Source organism: Phaseolus vulgaris, chromosome 8 (assembly GCF_051622355.1).
Source record: "Phaseolus vulgaris cultivar YP4 chromosome 8, ASM5162235v1, whole genome shotgun sequence".
Classification (NCBI taxonomy): domain Eukaryota; kingdom Viridiplantae; phylum Streptophyta; class Magnoliopsida; order Fabales; family Fabaceae; genus Phaseolus; species Phaseolus vulgaris.
In genome coordinates, this window is record NC_143505.1 from 23,948,113 (window position 1) to 23,956,150 (window position 8,038).

An 8,038-nucleotide genomic window follows, 5' to 3' on the forward strand; every position below is an offset into this window, starting at 1 on the left:
AGCCAATGATCTTCCCCCCACGTGGCTTCCGCAAATCCCCTCGTGAAGCTCTGACATGATCCTCGTACACTCGTCGCCACTCACACATGTCAGAATTGGGTGTGTGAACCCATGCCTAAATAGCACTCCATCAACGAGAGTGTACCTTGCAGAGTTCTTTTTTATCCTCTTTCCTTCTCCAGGCTTTGCTGGGAGAATCCCATCTGCAATGTATCGCCTATAAGGCGTCATCCACGTGTCGCCTTCCTCCAAGGCACATACTTGCCCATACTTCTCTCCTTCGGGCGAGGCCGCGTAGGTGTTGATGCGGGGTGTCCTCGCCGTATCTTGAATCAAAGAGCGATGGCTCCTTGGCTTTCCTCTCGCTGTATTAATGTGAAGAATGTCCACCCTGTTGTCTACCACAAACTTTCGCGGCGTTTTAAGCGTCTCTTGGATGACTGTCCTCTGCCTTCCCCCCCTTGCCTGTGCTGGCCAGCTTGGCGAGCAGGTCAGCTCTGGCATTTTGCTCTTTAGGGACATGCACCAGCTCAAACGTAGCGAAAGCTCCCTTCAACGCTTCGACGTACCTCAAGTACACAGCCATCTGTGGATCCTTTGCTTGGTACTCCCTTGTTACTTGCCCTGTGACCAACTGGGAATCATTCTTCGCCAAGAGACTTTGAACGCCCATTTCCTTGGCCAAGAGCATTCCAGCAATCAGCGCCTCGTACTCAGCTTGGTTATTGCTTGTTTTGAAGGCGAACCGTAAGGCTTACTCGATCAACACTCCGTTAGGCCCCTCCAAGATTATTCCCGCACCACTCCCCTGTTGATTGGAGGACCCATCCACCGAGAGCATCCACTGTGATCCTAACTCCACCTCTTGAGGGTCTCCTCCTGGTGAGAGCTTTGCCAAGAAATCTACGTAGATTTGCCCTTTGATGGACCCCCTGGGTTCATACTGGATGTCAAACTCTGACAGCTCCACTGCCCAGTGAACCATCCTTCCAGCTACATCTGATTTCTGGAGTACTTTCTGAATGGGGAGATTTGTCATCACCACAACTGTGAAACTGTGAAAATAGTGGCGGAGAACACTACTCCCAACGTCGCCTTCTCCAACGTCTGGTACCTCGACTCTGGGCCTTGCAAAACCTTGCTTACAAAGTAGATGGGCCTCTGTACCTGGTCTTGCTCTTGGACCAGCACAGAGCTGATGGCCCACTCAGTTACTGCAAAGTACAATCGGAGAGGGACGCCTGCCCGTGGCTTGCAAAGCACTGGTGGCGTCGCCAAGTACTCCTTTAGCTTGAGAAATGTTGCTTCGCACTCATCTGTCCACGCAAAACGGCTATTCCTCTTGTGGCGAACAGCTCCTCCAGGTCAGCTGTGTGTCGCCCTCTTTTTCCTGAGAGGTCACCACCATGTCATCGACATAGGCTTGCACGTTCCTTCCCAGCATGGGTGCAAGGACCTTGTCCATTAGCCTCTGGTAAGTGGCGCCTGCATTCTTCAGCCCAAATGGCATCACCTTATAACAGTAACTGCACGTCTCCGTCATGAACGTCGTTTTACTCTCATCCCTCGGATGCATCTTGATCTAATTGTAACCTGAGAATGCATCCAAGAAACTCAGCATCTTGCAGCCCGAGGCGCTATCCACCAACGCGCCGATGCTGGGCAGTGGGTACGAATCTTTAGGACACGCCTTGTTTAGGTCTGTGAAGTCTACGCACATTCTCCACTTCCCATTCGCCTTCTTCACCAATACGACGTTGGCCAGCCACTCAGGGTATTGTATCCCTCTGATGTGTCCAACGCTCAGCAACTTCTGCGTTTCTTCCCTCACGACGAGGCACCTCTCCTCGTTGAACTTCCGCCTCCTCTGTCGTACAGGGCGAACCTTGGCGTCCATGGTGAGGTGGTGGCAAAAAAATCTGGGTCGATACCTGGCATGTCTGAGGCGGTCCACGCGAATGCAACTAAGTGGCGTGAGATCACTGCTGCCACCTCGTCTTCTTCTTCTTGGCGCCAAATGTTCCCGCCGGTTGACCAGGGACGTCTTCGTGCGTGGCTTCTGATCACGAGCTAGGGCACCTTCGTTCTGCCCGTCGTGAGTACCTGAAAAGAAGTGAACAAAAGGGCACCCTCGCGGCCGTTTGCACTCCGACGATCAAGTCAGCTAGCGAGAAACATCAAAGGACACACCTCCGTATCGGAGCACCGTGAATGGATGCTCTGAAGGTGGTCGAAAAACTAAGTAACTGAATTCTCCCTAATTGCCTGTGCATATAGTGGGTTTGCGAGCAAGCAACTAGAGTGTGTGTAAAACTGAAACTGGATCCCGTCTCAAACGTCTCAAGCCTCTTTTTAAACGTCCAAAGCATTCAAAGCGCCTTAAAGTGCATTCAAAGCGTCTTAAAGCGCATTTAAGGCGATTATAACGTTCAACACATTTAAAACGTTCAAAGCATTTAAATCCTTTAAAGTGCTTTAAAGCGTTCGAAACGTAAACTGAAATAAAACGCACCTTAGCAAACTTTCAGGGAAACTGATATACCTTGATGTTTCAATGCTTACTGTCACGTGTTCTTATGACTTGATCGCTATTCTTCGTGGAGGGCCTTACAGCGCCGTAACCCAACTTAGGGATAATCCATCGTGTAAGTCCTCTTTCCTCGAAGTGCATCTGGCGCAAGGGGTGACTTTCTGGGTGCCAACTCATGCACCCCAACCTCTAGTCACTCGCCCTGGGAGTGTATCTACCTTCCTCTCGTACCACACATATGGTTCGCCCCTGGGCGTGACCCTCTCATGGGTCGTATCTGTCCCAGGGGTCTCCCAGAGGAGGCGTGGGTACTTCGCAAATCAGGTTACTCCTCACTGGTACTGGGAATGTGGCCTTGAAGCCACCTTTCTCTTCTCTTTATTACTGTTCTGAGGTACTGGGGCCTTTCGTGGTGTCGCCCCCTCCACGATCTTTCCTACCCTTGGGTATTGGGGGGTGACACCGTCGATGCCTTAACCTGGCGACGCCTCATCTTGGCGACGCCTACAGCTGGTGACGCCTCATTCTGGCGACGCCTCCTTCTGGCGACGCCTCAACTTGGTGACGCCTCAAGCTGTCAACCTGTTGACTTTCTTCCTTGGGCCCCCTTGAGGGGTCCCACCATATGTTGACTTTGACGTTCACTTTGACTTTGACTTTGGTCAACGCCCGGGGACGGGACGTACATGTATCATATAAAAGTATTGTCTAACTATGCATCCTCAAACTATACTTGTGAGAATTTAAAAAGTTTAAATACACGATACAATCTTCCTTTCTTTTTTATTTGTCTTATTTTCACATCTAACGTTTTTGAGTTTCAGAGCAATTCCTTTATAAGAATGATAAGTGTCATTATTTAGTAAAATTTCATTCAAAAATTTGGACATTTATTGATTTTAATTGTTGATTAAGCTATGACTCAACCCTAATTTGAAAAATTAGAATTTAATAATATAGTTTGAAGTTATTGGATTAATATAACTATTTATTCCCAATTTTTTTGTTAATGAGAGATGAAACAAAGGGATATATTATAAATAGAGATGTCACTTAGCCCAAGCCCAATTAGGTTAAATAAGGGCGTAAGGCGGAGAGAAAGAAAAAAAGGGAGGAAACCCTAGGAAGCAGTCGTCAAGGAGAAACATTTTGGATCTTTTCTTTTGCTTTGGTGCATGTAATGGCCACCATGAGTTGTTAATTCCTTTCTTTTGGTTTTGAATATAATCTTTTCAAAGTTTGATGGATCATGATAATATTGATATATGATATTTTGTTCTTCATGAGAGTTTGGATGTTGAACTTGAAGCTTTGATGTCTCCAAATCCATGAAGATTGCTTGAAGACTAGGCTGCTGCTTGTGGGCATGGGTTCTGGGTAGATTAGAATTTTTCAATCCACTCTTAGCTTAATCCAAATCTGAATTAATCAAGTTCTTTTAAAGAAAAGTGTTTTTTCAAAGTAAGTGAAAAACAACCTGTTGATTTGTCGTTTCAATCGGTTGTTTTACACTTGGTAGTTTTTGGAAAATATTTGAAAAAATTGAAATTGACTGACCTCATAGTCAAAGCTAATTCAATTGATTGATTTGTACTTTCAATCGATTGTTTTTTAAAAACTTAACAAAATTGGTTAAATTTGTTTTTTCTGGATTCAAATTTGTTTTTGCTTGATTCAAATTTGTTTTGGTCCCTGATTGAAAAACTAAAATGACTATTTGTTAGGATATATAAATGGTTTTTAAATCTCTAATAAGAGAGAGAGAGAGAGAGAGAGAGATTAACAAAAGATCAAAAATGTTTTTCAAAGATTGCAAGATTGCTAAAAGTTTTGCATTGGTTAAGAGTGGGATAGGATCTGTTGTATTCGTTTTGTGTCAGGTGTAATCCTTCCTATTCTTTCTTGTATTTCAATTCATATTTGTAAACCTGAAAGATACCGGTGTCTATAGTCAGAGGGTGTTCTGACTTATAGTGTTTGTGTTTCAAAGAGGTGAGTGTTCTTGAAGGGTGTTCTGACTTATAGTGTTTGCTCTTTGGTGTCTGTGTTTGTGTAATATGTGATTGACTGCCTAGTGAAATACCCAGGGGTTTCTAGGGACTGAATGTAGCTCATATTAAGAGTGAACTAGTATAAACCTTGTGTGTTGAATCTCTCTATCCCTCATTGCTATTAAAACTCTTTGATCCATGTTTTTGCAAAGTGCTGATAAAAACAATTGGTTGATTCGTATAAACAACCGATTGATTTTCTGTAATTAAATTAAAACAATTTTATTTTTTGGTTGACCTGATTGCTTCTTCTATGATTCTGCATTAATATTCATTCTTGTCCAGAATTTTTGAAAATCTTTTATTAAACAATTCATCCCCCCTCTTGTTTAAGGCCTCTAATTCTAACACTGGATGCATCAAATAAGACTTAGTGTAATATTCATGTCTTACATGTTGAATCAAATGTGTTCAAGCTTTGAAGAATTCAAATCCTTTGAGTTTGATGGAAGGCTGGATGTGCTTGCTGTTGCTGAGATGTTTTAGAATAGGATCTGGGGTAGATTATCTGTGTAAATCCACTCTTGATTGAATCCAAAGCTTAAGTATTCTCAAACCTTTTTAATTGAAAGTGTTTTTCAAACTAAATGAAAAACAACCTATTGTTTTGTAGAAACAACCGATTGTTTTATACTTAGGTGTTTTGAGAAAGGTTGAAAACTGTTTTTGGTGGTTGACTTGCTGTCAAACCAAAACAACCGATTGATTCGAGCATTCAACCGATTGTTTGTTTTGGAACCATAACATAAAATTGTTTTGTGCTTTGACTGAGCTTTAAATGATTTTATAACTGAATGCGCTCCAGTTTTAAATGCTTTGACTAGTCTTTGAAATCAATTAATAGTTTGTTCAGATTATGTAACAAACAACAACTGAGATTTAATCATAGAAAAACAGATTTGAGTTTTTCACTGATTTTGCTTTTCAAGAGTTGAAGATTGCTTTGAGATTGCTTTGATCAAGAGAGTATGGAATAGGATTTTCATTTGTATTAATTTTATATCATTCTGTAACAAGTGTAATCCTTCTGCACTTTGTGTAAACTCTGGTTGTCAAGATCAGCATTCTTGGTGGTGTTTGTGCCGAGCCAAAGGAAGTGTGTGTCTTGAGGGGATCAAGAACACTTCTTTCGTGGTGTTGTAAGTAATCTAGGTTTCGTTACTTAGTGGATTCCCCAGTGGTTTCTGGGAATACTGGATGTCGCTCTTGGTTTAAGAGTGAACCAGTATAAACCTGTGTGTGCAATCTCTCTATCCCTTAAACTCTTTAATTTCAGTTTATACTTGTTAACTGGTATAAACAACCGATTGTTTCTGCGATACAACCGATTGTTTTTCTGGTACTGTGCTAAATTGCTTTGTGTTTTGGCAAACTGAATTCTGAATCAAGTTTTCTCCAAGGAATTTCATTCTAGACTAAAAAGTTTGCGAAAACCCTCTTTAAACCATTCACCCCCCTCTAGTTTAAAGCCATACATTCTAACATTTGGCATCAAGAGCTTGGTACTTGAAAGATACTCAAGTTTGATCCGAAAAATCTTTTTCAAATGGCTGGAAAACTATCTGTCGAGGAAGGTGTTTCAATCAACAAGCCACCTTTATTCTGTGGTTTGAACTATAACTATTGGGAGGCTAGAATGAAAATCTTTGTTGAATCCATTGATCGAAAATGGCCCTTTCATTCCAAAGCTTAAAAAGAATGGATCTTTTATTGCAAAACCTTGGTCCCAATGGACCAATGAAGAATGTAAGATGGCCAAGCTTGATTGTACTACTCAAAACATAATAGTTTGTGCACTGGATACTAATGAGTTTTTCAGGATATCAAAATGCAAATCTGCTAAAGAGACGTGGGACACACTCAAAGCTACTCATGGGAACATCAATGAATCAAAGGAAGTAAAGTCAAGAAGTCAAGCATGAAGGAATATGAGGCAAAACAGAAAAAGCCTCAACCTTTGCTTCATGGCCAAAAAGGAAGATGATTCAAGCAGTGTAAGTTCCTCTAACTCCTCAAATTCTGAAATTACAGTCAATTGCTTTCTAGCTTTTCAAGAAACACATGAAGAAGCTAACCAATTGGCCCTCTTGAACAACCGGTTAAAAGGAATGAATAGCTGTCTTGAAAACAGAGTCAAAACACTGGAAGAGGAATTGGAAAATTCAAAAACAGATTTTGAAAACCTTGAAATAGTTTACAAAAACTCCTCTTGCAAGTATGATACTCTTATTTGTGAAAATTGTGAAAATCTTGAAAAGCAAGTTCATTATCTTGTTAAAACTGTGGATAAGCTTTCTAAAGGTCAATCTAACTTTGAGAATGTCTTGGCATCTCAAAACTGTGTTTTTGGAAAAGCTGGATTGGGTTTTAATCCACAGAACAAGCAAGATAGATTTTCAAAGTCATTTTCGAAACTGTTAGAAAAAAAACCGATTGATCTGTCGAAACAACCGCTTGTTACATGCTTCTATTGCATGAAAAGAGGTCATTCTGTCAGATTCTGTAAAATAAGAAAATATGTTATTCCTAGAGGCTTTATGAAGTGGATTCCCAAATGTTGTAAAGGTTCAAATGATGAATGTAAACCAAATGGACCCACATTCATAAGGGGACCAAATCTTTGTACTTGAAAATCTTCTTTGTAGGAAACCTTGAAGGAGAGCATGCAGCAATGGTACTTAGACAGTGGGTGCTCAAAGCACATGACTGGGGACAAATCAAAGTTTCTAAGCATCTCTTTTAAGCAAGAAGGGCACGTTACCTATGGGGAAAACAACAAGGGGAGGATTCTTGGAAGAGGATCCATAGGAGACAAAGATATCTTGGTCATCCATGATGTTCTCTATATAGAAGGTTTAAAGCACAATCTGCTGAGCATTAGTCAATTGTGTGACAAAGCATATCAAGTTATCTTCAAAACAAACTCTTGCGAAATTTGTCTTCCCAACACAAAAGAGGTAATGTTGATTGGTAAGAGAATCAATAATGTTTATCTTTTAGATATCTCTTCTCCTTGTTCAATTGGTTGTCTTCTATCCAAGCATGATGAGTCTTAGCTTTGGCATAGAAGAATTACTCACATTCACATTGTTAGAATATATGGCCTTAAACGAGAGGGGGGGTGAATTGTTTAAGAAAGGTTTTCATAAACTTTTAAGCCTAGAATGAAAATACTTCAAGAAAACCTTGATTAAGAAATCAGTTTATTCAAAACATAAAGCAAAAGCACAATACTGGAAAAACAATCGGTTGTTTTACCGAAACAATCGGTTGTTTATACCAGTTATCAAATAACAAAACTGAATTTAAAAAGATAGGGATAGAGAGATTGTACACAGTTGTTTATACTGATTCACCCCAAACCCAGAGCTACATCCAGTCTTCTCAGAAACCCTGAGGAAATCCACTAAGCAATCACAACTTGATCACTTACACAACAACCAAGAGACTGACCTTG